The sequence below is a fragment of the Agelaius phoeniceus genome, chromosome 13, assembly GCF_051311805.1.
Source record: "Agelaius phoeniceus isolate bAgePho1 chromosome 13, bAgePho1.hap1, whole genome shotgun sequence".
Taxonomy (NCBI): domain Eukaryota; kingdom Metazoa; phylum Chordata; class Aves; order Passeriformes; family Icteridae; genus Agelaius; species Agelaius phoeniceus.
In genome coordinates this window covers 8,356,175-8,375,556 of record NC_135277.1, presented here as the reverse complement: position 1 = coordinate 8,375,556, position 19,382 = coordinate 8,356,175, and the positions used below count along the sequence as shown (strand labels likewise).

Sequence of the window (19,382 nt, the reverse complement as noted above, 5' to 3'; positions counted from 1 at the left end):
GCCGTCCCCATTTGTGCCCGCAGGACTGCAATGTATTTGTTTTCCCGGATTTGCCACACATGGTTAGGCACAATTAGCATTTGCAGGAGGCCTGGGTAACAGGTAAGCACGGCCCCAAAATGGGGCTTTTCTCCTGAGAGCCCCTTTGAAGGTCAGGGTTGGAGCAGGCAGGGGTTCAGCTTCACAAATCTGCTCACTCCAGCCGGTTATGGGGAGAGCAAGAGCAATTCCCCCACGGCTGCCCAAAGGCACTGAGGCAAACATCTCAGTACAGCACAGAAAAAAATAGGGTCCCTAATGAGAAATCAGTGGCACTGTGGCTCTTGGTCATTCTGCCTTTTTATTATTACTGCTCATTGATTCTGCCCCATCTGCATGCAGGAGCCCCCAAAGTGACAGACACTCTGCAGACAAGGGTGACAATCCCTCCTTCAAGAATAGAGCAATGCTTGGAGCCTGTTAAATCTGAGATGTTAATCCATGAAGTTTTAGGCTTCTACTTTTTGACTGTATCCAGCAGGGCTGGTACAGTGCATTTCAGAGCTGGGAAACCCCTCCCCTTCACTTGTACTTCTGAAAAGCAGAAGATTTAGTTCAATTGACACAGTGCATTCCTCAATATTTAAAAATTCATTGGTTTGAATTTCTTTTGTTAACTCGAGCTCTCTCTGAAACACATAAATTAGTGTTTGGCTGAGAATTCCACTGTAAGTTGCAGAATACGACAACTTGCACGATCCAGAACTGTAAAGCAAGATGAAGCATCCCCAGCCCCTTTGCCTTTAAAATGCCATGGAAGCACAGAGGCTCTCGGCAGAACACCTTATCTGCTCTCCAAAGCTGTGACTCTTCATCCTTCCCTCATGAAGACCCAGGGGATTGCTTACTTAGCATCCACCAGAGGCAATGGATAGGGTGAGCAGGCACTGCAGCCAGAAACCCCCAGCGCCGAGCGCGGGCAATTCCCTGCACATGCAGAGACTTTGGAGCTGAATTGTGCTGAGCAGAGAGCCCTGGGCTGGGGCTGAACGAGCCATGTGTGCCCGGGAGGAGCAGCTCCGCTGAAAAGCAATGCAGTAAGTGCTGGGGTATTGCAGCAGGCAGCGCTGCCCGGGCTCGCCGGGGCTTTGCAGCTTCTGCTGCGAGAGACACAACCTCCAGCCCGGAGCAGGGGCAGGGCTGAGTGGTTTTTGTGGCTGTTTCTAGGCGAAGTGCAGGGATGGAGTGGGTTTGCAGTGCCAGGGGCTGTGGGGTTTGTTTTTGCTGTGTGTGGGTGTTGCAGGGCAGTGCTTGCTCTATGTCCTGTGCTGAACTGGGGCTGGTGGCTTTGGGGGGATTTCTGTGCTTGTGTTGGACAGAGATGTGCTTAATAACTTCATGTCAGCAGGCATTTGTGTTCTCCTTCATCCTGCAGCATGGGTGCAAACTATTTTCTGTACTAGTACCAGGTAGTCTGGTGCTGGATTTACAGGGGCTGTGCCTTTGGGTGATGATGAATTGTAGATTGAAACTATGTGAGTGAGTGCCCTGATGGTGGGTAATACTTTTATTTCACTTCAGCAGATATGGCTAATTCCTAGTTTGTGGTAAATTCTGCACTGTGGTCTGGAATTGCAGATGCTTTTTTGGTAGATAAATGTTTGTAAGCAGTACTTTATCATAGCAGAGCTGTGGCTTTCTTCAGATTCTGATGTTCTGTTACTGTACTCTGCAGTAGCAGCTTTCTGTTTGTACTGAGTAGGAGAGGGAAAGCATGAGTTAAAGTTTGCTTTATATGATGAAGGATTTTTACATAGTTTGAAAGTGTTTCCAAAATTCAGCTTTTGGGCATTAATTGCAGGCCTTTGGAAAGATCTGTTCAGCATTTAAAGCAAATTTAACCATACAGTTTTTGTTCTGTTACTTAGAAACTAATACCAAGCTTCATTCCTCTGGTTTCTTGGTACAGCTTCCTCAGTGACTTATGAGCTCTGGCTTTAGGATAACTGCCTGCCTTCAGCCTCTCTGCCATTTTGGGCTTCATGCATGTTTAACTCTTTAAGGCAATGTTTGCGAAATTTTTTTAAGAGAGCAACTGCCAAAAGTTAGGGATTCTCTTTTTGCTGCTCAGTCAAATGGCAATAATAAATAGCCATTGGTCTCCTGTAAAGGAGCACTAATGAAACCATTCCTTGGTTTTCACACTCAGTATTTGTTTGTAAGTTGGGGTTTATATAGTTCTTGTAAAATCATGAAGAAAGAAATTTTCCTCTGATATATGTCATTTTAGTTTTGAGCAAAATTTGTAGCATCACTAATTTGAAAGGATAATTCTCAAAAATTAGGCAAATAAAGTTCAGCTTCTTCTGAAAGAGTGTTTGCAAAGATGCTGCTGAAGATGTGTGTAATGTTTAGTCCCAGGCACAGCTGATGAGACCAAAAAATACCCTGGAAGTTCTGGCACCTTTTCACTCCCATGCAACATGCGTGTCTTGGAGTTTTTCCCTTGAGATTAATGCTCAGGTGCTGAAAAGAGATATTTCCTCTGGCACTGCAGTCAAGAGAATTTTCTCCTTTTCATCTCAGAGAAGCCTTGTGACATATGCTGTTATTGAGTTGCAATTGCTAAGATAATGCAAAATTAATAAGTGAGAATTATTCTTCATTAGCTGTACAACTTTGAAGATGGACAAAGCTACAAGGAGGGTGGATCACATCTGAATCTGATCTGCTCCCCTCCTCCCTTTCTCTCCAACCCCTGATTCTTCCCTTCTGTTTATGAGCCTTTGATAGGTGCTACAGTCACTCACATTTAAGGACCTGAACCTAAGATCAGTGCAATTTTTCCAGTTACAGGTTCACAGTCTGTGTGTGCCTCATCTGCCCCTGTTTTCTCCATCTAGATTTCCAGCAAAGCCAGTAGCAAACTTGGAAGGTATTTATTGAGAATTTATTATAAGATATCTCTGACTGAGCGTGACAAAGCTGGTGTTGGTATATCTGTCATGAGGAAAGAGCAGGGATTTTGCCTGTAACTAAAGCATGCTCAGAACACACAGTTTTGATGACATTATCATCAGATATTTTCAGGTAAACTAACTCTAGTAATTTAACAAGCTATTGTTTTCAAATTATTTCCTCTGAGGTACAAAACAGGGGAGGGAAAGAAATGCAAAGAAAGAGTTGGATGTTGGAAAGTCACTGGATTCATAATGAGAATCACAAGACAAAAAGGAAGATTATGTCTGGTGTTATGCTTTCATGCAATTCTGAGTCTTTAATCAAAATGTGTTTCCTGAACTGGAACCTCAGAATTATTTGCCAAATATTATTGTTCATGTCAAATGTAAAATAGAGAACATTAGGTATAAAATCTAATTTCTCAGCCTAGAATACGCTTATTAGCAAACATTATGTTTTCACCTCATCTTGTCTGTAAGTAACCCTGGCAGGAGCCTTGCCTCAGAAGTCAAGTTCACTTTATTGTATTGCAACCTGAGACACAAACACGCAAAGGGAAGTTTACTAATTTTGTCCTACACTGCCAGTAATGAGCTGCAAGTCAATTTAATTAATGAAGAGTAGCTGCTCAACATTTGTAGTCACCTGAACTTCTTTAATTTGCATCCCTGTTTCTCTACCAGCTTTTGACGTGTAGAGGCACAGACAGATTTCCCTGACAGTGAGAAATACCACTGTCATTTAAGTACCAGAGGCAAAACTTCCAGTACAAAACTGGATAAAAGAATACACAGTGGGTGGATAAACATGCTGCATGATTCCAAAGCCCAGTGGAAGTGTGTGTCATTGTTGCACCAGGAAGCAATGGCGCAGACGGTGTCACGTTAAAAGACACGACATTGAGCACGTTCTCAAAGAGATAAGTTAGCTCTGTTTGTCCAAAAGTGGGGAGTTTTTGTACCATGCTTAGTAGAACTGTCATGTTTGTAAAGAAATACATCTTACAGCTAGTGACATCCAAAATGTGCCACATGCATAGTCAATACTTTCTTTGTGATTACAAAAGAAAGGACATTTTCTTCCTTTCTTGTTTTTCAAGGGTAGACTTTCTGATGGCGTCAACTACTTAGATATGCTGCATAGTAATTTTTTATTCATATGTATGAAAGAAAATCTCTGAGAATCTTCATTATACTTATCTGCTGTGAGCATCGAGATTGAATTTAACTGGGATTTTCAGATATGTGCTTAGGCAGTCCATTTTCAACAACAAAATGAATATGCTATTATTTTCTACTATCACTTCTTTCCAAGGGCAATTACTTAATACTCTGTAATAGCTACAATTTAGGATACTTCATTTGCCACAGTGACTCTCCTCACTTTCCACACCCACACAAACCCCAGAACCTACTGTGAGTAAAGCAGCAGTGCAGAAGCATTCAAGGAGGATTAAAGGACTAAGATTGAGCACTTCCTAAAGCCTGCAGCCTGAGCTGTCATTTAGAACAGGAGCAAAAGTGATGTTCCTTCCTTTCCCAAGTGCTATCCAAAAGGTGTAGATATGCACACAAAACCCATGCAGAATTAGAAAGATCACACGCTATGTTTGGCAAAGTATCTTCAAAGTGCACCTGGCAAGGCAGGGTGACCTTCAGAATGTGCAGAAGAGCTGGCCCACAATTCTGTCACCTTCTGCATCTATTCCTTAAAGCTTTAGGCAAGAATTCTGGCATCTGGCTTTTTGGAGGATAATTCAGGACATTGAACTTTAAAAAGAGGCTGTGGAAGTCTGTATTCTAACAAACTTAGCCATGAGCAACAAACTGAAAATCAGCATCTGATTTTCACTGAAACATCTGGAACAAACTCCAAATGCCACATGCTCAGCTCTGAACCTTCATGAGTTCATGGAACCTTTAATGATCTTTTCTTTCCTCTTGGACAGAAATGCAAAGGAAACAGCGTGTGAGCTAAACAAGGGTTTGCTTGAATGATGGCTGCAGAGACAGACACCTCTTCTCAGCATTATTTTAGCATTTGAGTTTCAAATCTATTTCATCCAGCCCTGGGGAGACTAAGCCTCTGGGGATCCTATTCATGATACTCAGAATCCATAGATGTCAGCCAGAGAGATTCCTAGACAGGAAGAGCATTGTATCCCCCAGTGTCAGTCAGGACTTTGTTCAGAGGGAAAGATGAGGAAATGAGACAGAAGGTTGTTGAAAACACAGATGCTCACATTTCTCCTGCTAGAAACAGGGAATGATTTATTTCTTTTTATCATAAATCAGAGGTTTTCCTTCAAGGCTTTGCTTTAGACTTTCAATCAGTGCTGATGGCTGTAAAGAATCACATGCCCAAGCAAATCTAAGCTACCTGGTGGAAAAGCCTTCCATTTCTCTCCCTGCCCCATCTGATTGATTTCCTGATTACTGCAGAATTTGCTGCTTCACACATTTAGTTTGTCTTATAAACCTGTCCAAGGCAGCTGATGTCACCCATCCAATTTTGTTTCCATATTCACATTCAAGCTCCCATTCTCTCTGTCAGCACCACCAATATATCTATGAATTCTTACCAAATAACCATATCACACCATATGCTGCAGAATTGTTTTGGGTTTTCACCAGTTTAGAATTCAGCCCTCAGTCCCAGCATAATTCAGCTGGGAGGAGACCAATTCTAGAACCACAGAAGGGTTTGGGCTGGAAGGACCCTTAAAGCTCATCCCATGGGCTAAACTCCCTGCCATGGGCAAGGAATCTTCACCAGACCAGGATGCTCAGAGCTCCATCCAGCCTCTTCTAGAACACTTCCAGGGAAGTGATTTTTAAAAAGCCTGGTGAGAGCCATGAGCCAAAAGCCACATCAGATACTACAAAAAATAGTGAGAATAAGAAGAAGAGGAAACCTCAGCTACCAACACAGAGGGAGCCAATTTTTGTCAGTAAAATCTTGTCAGGAAAGTGTCTCCCATTGTTAGAAGTCCAAATAATGATAAGTCATAATTGCTCAAAGTCAAGAAACTCAAAGTAACCAAACCAAAAAAGACTGAACTCTGAAAAAATAAACATTGCATTCATTTTGTCTTTCATTTTGGGGTATTCTTAAGGATTTATGCTTCAAAGCTTTCATCTTCAAGCATATGAGAGCATTTTAGAATAAAGACTTTTATATCCTTGCACAGTAACCTCAGCAGAGCTTCAAAAGCATTGCCACATATGAAAATCACACAAGGATAAAATTTAGGTAATCCCTATATTGAGAATCACAACTTTACAAAACATTACTTCCTTCTGGTTTGTTTTTATTTTTTAAAACATTACATTATCATCTTTGTGTCTTACAGCCAGCAGAAATGTTTCTCAAGAAAAGAAATGGAGAGATTTTCTACCATCTGCATCAGCAAACCACCAGAAAATTATGTTTTCTGGATTATATTCTGCCTCTGAGTTCACTGTATCATCACTGCAGTTTTGCAAGTTGCAAGCAAAAGGCAGCCAGAAAGGAAATACCCAAGTAAAGCTGATCCAATTCTTGTTCAGCTGCAAAAGTATTCAGAAATATCTCTCCTTACTCTTTTCATGTGCTATATTTGCTCAGCACACTGAAGTTGACTTGCATTGTATTCTCTCCCATTCAGACCCTGTCACACCATTACAGCACTGACAGTCTCATCTCCATGCTCACTGTGGGTATTTTCTGGGAAGAAGCAGATTCTCCTGTTTGGAAACACCTGCTTTCCCTTCATATCATTTTCCTTCTGCCACTTCTCAGTAATGAGCTCTTTTAAGAATTGCCTGGAGAATGGGAACAGGTTGGTAATAGCAAGGAAAAAAAACCCAAAACAAACCCAGAATTGCATCTGTGAAGGAGGTTTTCCCCAGCTGCCTTCTGCTCTGGGTGTTGATCCCATATCCATGGAAGGCAGTGGGGAGGCTCCCACTGACTCTGCAGCAGAACCCTGAAGAATTCTATGGGAGGTACATTGGGAGCATTTTTGGTGATGTTTATGATGCAGAAATAAAGAGGTGCAGGATCTCATGACCTTGCAAACCCTGGCCATGGTGAGCAGCCCCTCCTGGGCAAACACCCAGCTCCCCTCAGGGCCTTCGTTTGCCTAAGCCCCACACACATTGAACATCCCTAGCTGGGCTGTTATAAGTTTTGTTAGACAATGAAGTTTTGTTCCTTCCTCTTCTTTTCTAATATTGTCTTGATTTAAATTATGTGCAGAACAAAGGAAATGATATTTTAGAAGAGGAATGAAAGGATAATACAGGCACAAATAAAATTTGGTTACAGAGAGAATTAAGGTAGATGGAGTAACTTCTCTTATGAAGAAATACTGCACCCGGGGAGGGTGTTATGTATTATACTCCATAGCTTGGGATTTGATTTAAAAAGCCTTTTGGACACACTTAGATCTCAAAAAGTAGAGAAAACCAGCAAGGGAATGTGTCTCTTTTTTTTATATATATTTAAAGCATTTCCTTCACATAATCCTTGTAAAACCAAGATTTTGGTGAGAAATAATAAGTGCATACAAATGAAGCAGATTCTCTGAAAGAAGCAAAACCCAAAAAAACCTAAGTAAATCAAGATCTGGAAAGAAAATGCAGGCAGCATATATTCCACAGTAAGTTTCCTTAAGCAATGTTTAGTGCTAAGGCATTTTCTGTTTAATGTAAGAGCCAAAGCAGCAGGTCCCAGCTGGATACACCTGTCTCTCTTGACGAAGCAGCTGAATGTTTCAGCAAGCAGCCAAGGAAGGGCTATGTTCATGTGCTGCTTCATTTCAAGCTCGCTGGACAGACTTGTACAGCAGCCTGTCAGGGTTGCTGACATCAGTATTTGTCTCCAAAACTACCCTGTGACACTGGAATTGACTTGAGAGGACACTATTGGGCTGTTAGGAAGCACAGTCTGCACAGAAACCATCACAGTCTGAAAGAGGAAGAGGTTGAGTAGGGGGAAAATACAAAGGGGGCATTAAATTTATAATTGTGTACAAGTACACACACATAGATGCAAACCTGAGGGCTCATTTTGGGGTTTCCACCAGCTGCTCACTAAAAAGGACTTGGGAGCCACTGGAGCCCACAAACAACACAAGGTTTTTGTAGCATTTTTCTACATTATGAAGACAACATACTAAGTTATTCATGAAACAAAAGAAGCTCAGAGCTTTTCTATGCCTCTATTTTGTTTTTAACACTCTGAGTTTCCTTCCCTGAACCTGTGGAGCTGAAGGAATAGCACCTTACAAGCCCTGCTCCCTAGCCCTGCCCCTGGGCACAGATTAAACACAGCAGAGATGGAGCTGAATGTGCTGCCTGCCTCCACAGAACAGATTTCTGGTTCCCCTGCACCTGGGGTCATGTCATAAAAGTCATGTTATGCTTTCAGGTGATATTTAATCACTCACCATCCATGAGAAAACACCTCAGCTGACTGCGAGGCTTTTTTCCCCTTGTGTTTAGCATTTAAGTGTCCTTCTACTGATTGTGGAACAAATTCTTCTGTGATGCCTGCCTGGGTTTCAAATGTCTGAACATGCTGCATGTGTGGTGGGTGAAACTTCTCAGCCTACTCATTGCAAACACAAGGGATCAGTCTCACCCTTTACCCTGCAGTTACCATTGCTGTCATAGCAACTTGGCCCCATCTATTCAAAGTTTAAATGTGTTTGTAAACCTGCTGCCCTCCAAACCAATTCTGTGTGCTCCAGTGACTTCACTGGGCAGTTTGGCAGCAGAGGGCCACGTTGAATTCTTCTCAGTTAAAATTCACAGGAGTTATAGTTTAACACTGAGAGGGGCTGTGTAAGGGAACCACAGGAGCGACCAACCTAGGCTGAGGTTTTTTATGAACTCCGATTTAGTGATATAAATTTATTTGGTTTTCTGAGTTAGTCTAGAGCTCATAGGCAGTGTATTACTCTGTCTTGGCTGACAAGAGGTAACTTCTAAAGATGCATGACCTTAGTTTCTTGCTGTCTTGGAAACATAATAAAATCTCTACCACATTGGAAGCAATACTTTTAATAAAAAGTTCCCTACCCCATCTGCAGTTATGGCCATGTTATGTGCTCTGCCACAGTAATAACAGAAACACATCAACATGAACCTTGCTGGAAATAGCTCTAGCACAGCTTTGAAAGCCATTTTTTCAGGTGAATGGAGTAAAGAGAAACTTTTCATCTCCAGGAACAGATGAGCCTTTCCAGTGCAGTTCGAAGCTTGGCCAGCTGGAAGCAGAGGCTGTAGCAAAGTGCTCTGGAGCCTGTTTGGAAGCTGACTTCAGCACAGGAATTGAAATAAATGAATTTGGCACCTAAAAGGAGGTTTTGTGGAGTCAATGCTTTCTAAGCAGAGGACAGAGAGAGATTTGGCAAGGTTGGTGCATACATTATTGACACTTTAATGTCACAAAGGGGTAATCCCAGGTCTAACTCTGAGCCAGCTGAACTTGTCATGGTCTTGAAGCCCACCCTCCTCAGGTGTAGGGCTGAAGGGATGCTGAAGTGACAGCCTGGGTGGGCAGGGGAGTGCTAGATACTGTCAGAAAACACAACATGCAGAATAAACACACCACCCTTTTTGTACTAACCTGTGATTTTCTGCATTCCCTACTACCCACCCACCAAAGATAAAGTTTCTTATGTTGATAGTTATCAGAGAATGAGCATGAGAATGTTGAGAAAAGAAATAATTTACGCCTGTTTTTGGTTGTTCAAACCAAAACACTTTTTTAAAGGAATCTTTCCGAAATGGAAATCAATGATGGTTGGCATCATTCTCAGAACATTGCCTTGGGACACTGAAATGCACAAATGCTTTGCTGATATTTTGGACACAGTGCAGAAGAATTTTTCAAGTGATTTTCCATCTCCCAGGAAAAAAAAAAAAATTGTGTTTTCCTATTTGCATTTGGACAACTATTTGTATCTTAAAGCAAGTATCTGCAAAACATTCATGCCTTGCAGCATTTTTAAAATTAATAGCACAGAAGGAAATAACAGTCTAGCAGAATTTTTTCTGTTGGATTTGGTAAGAATGGGATATTCTGTGTAAAGAAAGTCTTGTTTCCTTATTTGCTTAGGGATCAGAACCGTTGTCTTTAGCTTTCTTTTCTCCTGACAATTTGTTCCTGTAATCTCCTTATGTTCCTACATTAAAACCTTTGGCTAAATTGAGAGGTGGCTTAACTGACAATTTGGGCTACACATTAGTAAACATAACAGGAGGCAATGGAACAAGTCACCCCACAAAGAGAGAAAAACAGTGAACAACAGGAATCTGTGCTGCCTCACCTACTTTTTATTCACTCTTAAAAAAAAAAAAATAAATGTTTTCTGCAACAGCATCTTTCTTCCTAAATTTTCAAGTTACATCAAAGCTCATGATATGCAGAATGGTTTGCACCATGGTTAGGTCTGTTCTAAGGAGATAATAATGGATTTTAATCAGCAAGCACAGGAACTGAGTGTCTGGAGGACACTGAGAGTCTGAGCACATCCAGGGGAGCCAAGGGGCAAGAGATGGCTCCAGTGCCCTTGTCTGGGGGCACACAGAGCTCCTCAAAATGGCTCAGTAGCAGCTGAAAGCCTCTTCTCCAAGTGCCAGGTGTGTGGTGGTACAAAACCCCTCCTCAAAAGCCACCCAGGAGGGGATTCCAGGTCCCCCTGCTCAGGGATGGGGGAGAGGAGGCAGAGGAGCTCTGGGAGCCTCTCAAGGAGCGCGGCCATCGCTGTTTCTCTGAGAGAGGATCGTGCCCCATAACCAGCACAGCAGATGCACTGCAAGAAAACCAGGAGTGCCTCACCCAGAGCCAGAGCAGCAGCACCAAGGTGCTCAGTGCTTCAGGGAGCAAGGGGCTTGTGGAAGGAATTATTCTAAAGCACCAAGCCAGCATCGAAGTTTCAAACAAACCTCTTTGGCTAGGACGGACGTTTTCCTTGCTTTTCCCCCTCTTCACCACATGATCCAACAAAGTGTCTCACCCCTTGTCTGTCTGGGAAATGTGAGAAGTTTGATCAGGAAAAGAAAAATTTCTCCCCCAGCTCTATTAAATTCTGTGGGTGTCCTGAGAGAAGATGATCTCTGGACAGCAGCAGAATGTATGATTGCAAGCAGACAGTAATTTTATTACACAACTGCCCAATCACACTTCTCTGAAGTATTTTGAAGTTCTATGGCATAGAGAAAGTCAGCATTTCTTAAAGCAGTTTAAACCATAAAACAGAGTAGTAACCAGCAGGGGAAAATAAGAATAGCTGTTCCTTCAGAATTTTTGAGTGATTAGACTAATTTTCAACCTTTCTTGTACATGATCTATTATTTAATCTCCCACCTTACTTCATAGCAGCAAACAACAGTCTATTTTAAACCTGTTTTTCCTCCATTTTGAAAGCATTACTTTCTAAAAGAATGGATTTTTGCAAAATGCTAAGAGGGAGGAGAAAGCAGGAGCAGCTCCAAAAAAGGTTCAGTGGCTCTGCCAGTCCTGCTGCTGTGCCATGTCACTGCTTCTGTCAAGAATATTCCTCACCTTGAAAGCCAAATCAAAGAGAATTTTAAAATAAGCAATAAAATTAGAAGATCAAACACGTGAGGTGAGGAAAGTGGGATCTGGTCCAGTACTTACTATATTCTTTCCCATATTTGTGTTATCATGAATAAAAATCAGTAAATGCTCTAACTGCAATTTAAGTCAGAGTAAAAAGGAGAGGAACAATCAAGTTTCTACACTATTTTACTTTTATCACATACCATGGGCTAACCACTGCATTTTTTTCCCCCATTTGATATCTTTGTAAGGTTATCTTGAAGAGTTTCCTCCCTCTTTATTTGAAAGGATGAATTTTATTTCTAAACAGATTTGCTCAGCAAAATCTTCAGATTTCTGTTCTTACAGTTTCTTCTCATTGTATTAGCACTTTTTTTTCCCACACAGCTCTTGCTAATATAAACTTGCATTAACATGTTGCTTATTGGGTCCATAAACAAATTAACATGCAAGGTGCTAAATAACTACTAAAGCTCTTGTAAAAATACGTTTAGAATGTGTTTGAGTGAATAATAATCACATCAAAAGAGCAAAGATGATTCTATACACCTCTTTCTTTTAGATATTTCTTAGATCTCCATAACTTTCTGAGAAGCTGTGCTTAAAACACTGGTGTGAATACAGAGCAGGAAATCTGAAGTCATTTGCTTTCAATCCTTCTCAGAAATCCTCTGCATCTGCCTGTGCAGCAGAACAGCTCTGGGGACACTGAAAGGGTGCTGTGAAAACCACTGCCCCGTAAAGCCCTTGCTGGCTGCTGTTTAGAAAAGGAATTTGTGAAGGAATAAAGGCACTTTTTCACCAGGTTACAAAAAAGGAGAAGGAAGAAATAGTTTCCAGTTGCTGGAACTAAAAAAGGCGAGGAAGTGCAAGTGCATGCAAAGAGGGAAAAACCACAATTCTCCTTTGCAAAAAGGAAGGAATGATGTGTAAAAGGCATTCAAGAAAATGCTCCTACCCCAGCCACAGGAAAGATTTGTGTATAATCAACTTCTGTGTACTGCAGAGCAGTTGCCGACGGATTTTCATGCAAGCTGATGTTGTTTTCCCTGCTTGAGTGGCATAGCAATAATAAATACATTTATTATTCATTAAATGCCTTCGAAATATTTTAATATGCCTCAGCGTTTCCAAGGTGTTCAAATCACAACAGTAAAACACCCTGCTCACATAATTTGCTGCCTCAACAACAGAATATTAGAGTTTGTAGTTTAAAGTTTCTGAGTGCATGTTTTCAGACAGAGGGGAGAATCACTTGAGGTATCTGGAGTCAAATCCTTAAAAAGAAGCTTTCCTCTTAAAAACCACCCTCTGTCAAAAGAAAGCTGGCATTATACATAGTTTGATTCTCCTATATTTTATAAAATAAAATTTCATAAAATAAGATTTCATAAAATTCACCAAGTTCAGAGGCTGTCAAATCAGGAAAAGGACATTTCTAAGGTAAAGGCAGACCAATAGATAGGTGCTGTAGTATGTGCATGTGTAATTTGTGTGATTTGGTTTGATTGTTTCTTTTCTATACACAAAAACACCCCAACAAACAAACAAAAAAAACACCCCAAAAAACCCAAAAAACCAAACCAAACAATTAAAAAAAAAACCCACCAAAAAACCCCCAAGCCCTGCCCCCTCTGAAACAAACAAACAAAAACCAACCAAACAAATTTTAAAAAAAAACCAAAAAAACCCCAAAACCCCCACAACCAAAAAACCAGGGAAGGAATGAGGAATCAAGATTTAGTCTTATGGTTTTATTTACTTGCTATTTGGAAGACTTCACTGGCCACAGGGTCCCAGCCTAGATTTGCATGATGGAGAGCTCTGCATAGCATTTCCCGAGTGCCAAAGCAGATGGAAGGTGATTTATGGCCTTCATTGTTTATGGGGATAAAGGAGGAGAGAATTATGCCTAGATCACTGTGTCCCAAATAATTCCTTAAGGTTATCAAGTTTGCACAGCTCTGTCTTATGTTAAGTTTATGCCAGAAAAAGAAAAATAAATCAAAATAAGAGGAAGTGAACCACTGAAGCAGGGAATGTACCAAAGCACACAGTGCTTATTTATCTACAGCTGAACCACATCAACCAAGGGGAAGTTTTATTCCCAGTCGCTGCTCAGAGCTTCCAGTGAAACCATCCCAGATTTTATTATTGTCACCAAGTCCAGCATTTGGTGAACTTTATCTACAATTAGAGTCTGGCAACACGGAGGCCATAAGCAAATAAATCTGAAAGCTAAATAAAATTTTTCCTTCTTAAAAGATGAGCACTTGAGACATCTAACTGCAGTTACCAGTGTTGTGCCCTGTGAGATGCAAAGAGAGAAATCCTCCAGAGACCTGAGAGCAGCCTGAGGTCCAGTGCCATGAGATGCTCAGCCCTTCCAGCAGCCTGGAGATGCCTGCAAAGGGTTCAGAGACTGCAGACATGGTCCTGACATGATCCTAACATGACTGGAACTGGCAGAAACATGCAAAATAAGGCTAAAAATGAAGATGTGTTATTTCCTGCATGTCTCCCAAGTAAGAATGTGGAGCTCCAGGCGTGCAGGGGCTGTTTCCCAGAGGTCTGGCCTGTGGCTTCTGAGTTCTGGCAGTGACAGAGCTGCCACTCATGAACTTCAGCACTTGCCAGGAGCCAAGGCTGCTTTGCCATTTGCTAACATCACTGCACTTTGAAACTTAAAATGAAGCTTGTTACAAAGACTTGGCACAGGGAATTCTCTTTTTGCTACTCTTGCTTTCACATTAATAAAGCCAGACACTGACAAATTTGCTGTTGTTTAGGGCAAATGCTGCTGCAGGGGTTATATGAGGCTGTGGTCTCAGTCAATGTGGTATAGGATTTTACCATTCAGTTCCAAAATGAAAAAGTGCAATTAAATGCTCTTGAAAATGTCCTATGCTGGGAAGAAAAGGCTTCCAAAATAGATTTCTATCTACTTGGTCCTAGTCCATGGTTCTTTAATGTTTCTGTAAGCAGTAATGGTTTTGTCCTGCAAGACAAATACCCATTGATTTCAGTTTCTAATGACTGCTGGGTCAGGCTTCCTATATATTTGTTTAATTAATTTTTCTGACCTTCCTTCCGTTTAATACTTGGGATGACAAACTTCCATTTTAGCAGCTGTGTGGATGTTAGTCTGAAACACCAATGATGTCAAAGGCTTTGTATTCATTTACTAACCAAGTTATTTTGGGCCTTTTTAAAAATAATATGCATGGTCAGCACAGATTTATTATTTGGTTTTTTTTTAGCTCAATCTCATATCACTTATCAGATGGATTAAAATTAATTCATACACATTAACCTACAGGAAAGAGATGGTTACTGTTTCTTGAGATATGAGGAAAACATCTGAATTCCAGCAAGGATTCCAGATAAATGCATTAATTTTTAAAGTTGAAAAGTTCCTTCCTACTTTAATTAGCAACGCTTCAATTTTCTGCCTCAACATTCAATAAAAAAGGAGGAGACTGGGAGAAATGCCATGTGCAGTACAGAGACTGCAATGTAGAGGCAGTTCCAGGTGCCATCCAGCAAACCAAGCACATGCCTTAAATCTGACAGTGTTGGCTGGACTTAGGTTAAAAGTCAAAGGCAGAGGAATAAATTGGTTCTTGAATCCTTCCTAGAAACCCCTGTTCTCATTCAAATCTTAGCTCAGCTGCTTTGAGCAGGGTGCTGATAACACCAGGGCTGTTCTGGACCCTTCACTCAAGAGTTGGACTCAATAACCCTCATGGGTCCCCTCCAGCTCAGAACATTCTGTGAGTCTGTGAAGTATTAAACAAGCCTACAAGAAATTAGGAACCTAAATGCAGTTATATATGCTGTCCTCACGGCTTTATTCTCAATCTGCCCTTAGTACCTATTTAAAGCCAGGCATGTGCTTAAATCCTTGCATGAAAACTGCATTCAGATAAGTGATCTAAAATTAAAACATCACCCAGCTCTTGTATATTTGCAAATCAAATTTGTTTTGACAACAGGTTAACATAAGACACAGATGAGACACAGAGCCTAGAGCAAGACTGATTGGGCTGTGTGATTTAAGGCTCTGCAATTAAAGGCAAGGCCCAGGGATGCTGCTCTCAAATGTGAGTGTTCAGGTTCTGCCAGGACTCTGCTGTCTGCACACCTGCCAGTGAGCTGGAGCAGTTGCCATGCTACTGCATGGAAAACATTTATTAAGTCAGTGATTTATTTAGTCTATTTAAAGAAGGTGGAATAAAACACTGGGCTGGCCATAATGATTGTGCTGTTGTTATTTTTTTTTTTTTAATTAATATTGAACAACCTGTACTGCAGCCAACTTCAAGACACTTCACACTTGCACTCCTCCCTGTCTGGCTGGAGAACAAAAACCTTGGTAGAATAAATAATGTTTTCATTCTAGGATCCTACAGAAAAATACTTTTCCTAGTATCTTCCTTGCACAAAGAAAGAAGACTCTTGGTTTTACTACCTCTTACATCTTACAGGGAAAATGCTCCTCTTTTTCCCCCCATCATTCTGAGACATGAAATATAAAACTCAGAAACAGATGCAGTCCCATGTCTGAAGTTCCATAGAGGAGAAAACCAGTTCTTGTCTCACCCTGCTTCTTTAACTCAATGCAATATTTACCAGGATAGAGCCAGGCATGGTCCCCTCACCCTGCTGACCTGGGATAAATGAATTTGTGCACCTGTCCATCCCAAACCCTCTGTCCCCTCCCCTCCCTGCAGTTTCCTGTGCTTGCTCCCAGGCCTGCTCTGGGTTTTTGAGGGGGAATTTTATTAACACATCCAAACTGAAACACCACAGAGTTTGATATCAGAGATTTGCCATTGGGGCAGAGGGAAAGAAATAAAAAGAAGAACAGTGGGCACAATGCCCCCAGCTCAGCATGTCTGACCACCAATCTCTGCTTATTTCTAGAAACTGAACATTATATTAACCCCTGGGAAAGACTCTTCCAGCTTGCATGGAAGGGTTTTGGTGCTGCTACAGGGCAGCTGCCCCTCTGTTGAGGTCAGTGGGAGAGATGCAGGTGACTCAGTGCCCAGGGATGCTCTCTGAACTCTGGGAACCCTCTGACCCAGAGAAGAGACACAAAGCTAACCACAAACTGCTCCTGGTGCAATGGTATTGAGTTAAATCCACAACAGAACAGCCTTCAGAAGCTATTTTAATCAATTAAGAACAGTTGGACCCTTTAGCACATAGTTACCATCATCTACTTAGTATGCACTTAAAATGCAATTATAGACAGGAAAATAATGTTCCTTTTCTATTGGCCTCGTTTTCCTTGAGTGAATTAAGTCTGCTTCTCATCTGCATTCCCAGTCCCAGCTGCTTCCTGACTGAGACAGATCCTGGAGGCTTTTTATATCCAGTAGCAATGCAGCAAGGCCATATGTAAGGCCAGGGTGTGTGTGGGAGCTGGGATGGCTCCTGGCTCCTGATTTATTAGGCTGCTCCAAGTTCCAGTGAGGAATCATTCCCTGTGTGGTGATTCATGAGGTAGCAAAGAGCCCAGATCCAGTTACCAGGCTGTGTGTTTAGGGTTAGAAAAGCAATGGTGCTTCTCAAGCTCACAAAAAAAAAAAAACCATAACAGAAGGGAAGACAGTTTTTGGAGTGCCTGCCTGTGACAGAGCAGGTCTCTGAGGCTATTAATTACTCAAGACTGGTGGTAAAGTAGAAAAGGTGAATGTATAGCAAAGGAGTTTTCCTAAACATATATAAATAGCAAACCATTACACTTTCACTGGAAGAAGAAAAATTTGCAGACAGGGCAAAGCTCAAGAGCTCCCAAGCCCACAAATGCTTGTGTTCCCTGAATGTCATTGATGCAAGTCACTTGCTGCCATAATTAGCTTTGTCAGAAGACCTGAAATAGAAGTGGGAGGAGGAGTCCCTGCAGTATAAACTGATGGGGCCCTGTACCAGGGTGGGGTGGGGAGAGGATACCCCCAGTTTCTTAAATCTGCTTTCCTTCCTGACCATGGCATCTGCAGGGTCATTTGATGGACAGATATGCATAGGCTGGCCACATTTCACCAGGAGATTGCTCCACAGTTTCAAGGTTATATTTATGAGAAACCTGCCAAATGCTTTAATTGGTGTCCCCTGCAGTAGGTCACCAAGAGGAGAAAAAAATAATAAAACAAATCCACCCCAGGGCAGCATTCAGGAAACTACTTCATAGGAGAAGCTTTAAGTTGTGACAAGACAGCCTGTCAGACTTCTGGAAGACTTACTTTAACCTATACCTTCAGTAGATGCCAAAGGAATAATTTGGACACTGTTCTTTGTGGTCAAGTGCAGGTTTTTTATGCTGCTACTATAATATTTAAACACTTCCTATTAAATATTGCATATCAATAGAACTGGCTATATCAAAGAGCAGATAATTGCTGGCACTTATTTTTCAAAGTCAAAACTCTGCTTGAACTTCCCTTTGAGAAAATTAGGGTTTTATTAGCTGGCAGAGAGGGGGAAGTGATTCCAAGGGCAATTTGGCTTGGGAATGCAGTGTTCCCATCAGAGCATCCTTTCTGGCAGTGAGGCTTTCCTGAAAGTTCAGCAGGGTTTCCTGAGCCTGTTTAGCTCTCACACCTGATTTTATGGAGGCCTTGGAAGATGCTGAGATGGTCCCTTCAGCCATATGAACCCAGCAATGCACAAACCCCCCATCTTTCTCACTGCAAAGTCAGTAGTGAGTCAGTGCACGGAATAAAAAAGGCTGAGGAGGAGGAGGGAGTCTAAAGTTTGTGTTTGTCACCCATGCCAAGTGTAGGCTGCCAGCCTATACCTCCCACTGATTGCATGGAGGTGTCTTGGCAGCACCAAGTTTGCTCACTGTCCTCAGCCCTGAACCCCCCAGATCTGCTGCCCTTGATTTTCCTGCTCACAAGGGACATTTACCACCACCATGATGGCCTTTGTGTGTTGCTTAGCCCCAGACCACTGGGTTAAAGTGGAGCAGTCAGAAGTTTCCAGCTGCCTACGGTCTGCCTGGTTGAAGTCAATGCAGTTTTTATGAGGCATTTTATTAGTAAAAGAATTTCTCAAGAAATCAACTCTCCCACTGCCTGTCCAACATTAACAAAACTAATTTAGTTCAAGGGTGCTTGCAGTCATGTAAATAGAAGCCAGACATTTTTCTCTGCCAGGGGAAAGTCATTCAAAGAGAGGTACCCAGCCATGTGCAGGCCATATTTTAGCATGCCCACAAAGAGCTATTTTCTATCTGAGTGCTGTATATCTCAGTGCTTTTGAAGGGTTTGCAGTGCTCCCTCAGCCAGGGAGGGTGCCTGAGGCAGCCCCATTATTCACCCTGTGTCACCCCAGGCTGCTGACCCTGGCAGCAGGACATGCACCAGGCTGTGTGTCAGCAGGACCTCCAGCCTCCTGCCCAGCCCCAAACACTTCAGCCACCAGCCTGTGCATGACTTCCCTCCTTGAGGCTTGGCATATTCACAGAAACTGAATTTTACAGCACTCTCAGCTACTTTCTATTGCTGCCCCCTCAGAGCTGAGGGTGCAGCTGGGGCAGTCAGTACATGGACAGAGATGCTGGAGGAAATCTCCATTTCATCACCTCCATTTGCAGAGTTCACTTTGCAGAGCAGACAGAGAAGGCAGAGCCCAGATTTACAGACTGGGGGCAGTGTTGGAGGTTTCTGCTGGTAAAAGAGCTCCCTTGTATCTTTGCTTAACATCTCCTCAGCTAATAATAAGTTTCAGTTAATTCAGAAAAATAGAAGTAATAAGATGTTATTTGCTTTCCTTTGTAAGGGTTGACTCCTGAACTCAGCTAGAACTGAGGTCTGTGCTTTGCTGTTACCGGTGGCTTGAACAATCCTGCCCTAAAC

General features: G+C 42.0%; 1 protein-coding gene across 2 annotated transcripts in view; it reads left to right on the top strand.

Moving 5' to 3' along the window:
- Positions 1-593: 593 nt before the first annotated feature.
- CTXND1 (cortexin domain containing 1) overlaps positions 594-19,382 on the top strand; it is a 36,566-nt gene continuing 17,777 nt past the window's right edge. For both annotated transcript variants that reach the window (XM_077185545.1, XM_077185544.1), the window contains exon 1: positions 594-1,076. The gene's annotated coding sequence lies outside the window, so the exon portion shown is untranslated. The remainder of the gene's footprint in view (positions 1,077-19,382) is intronic.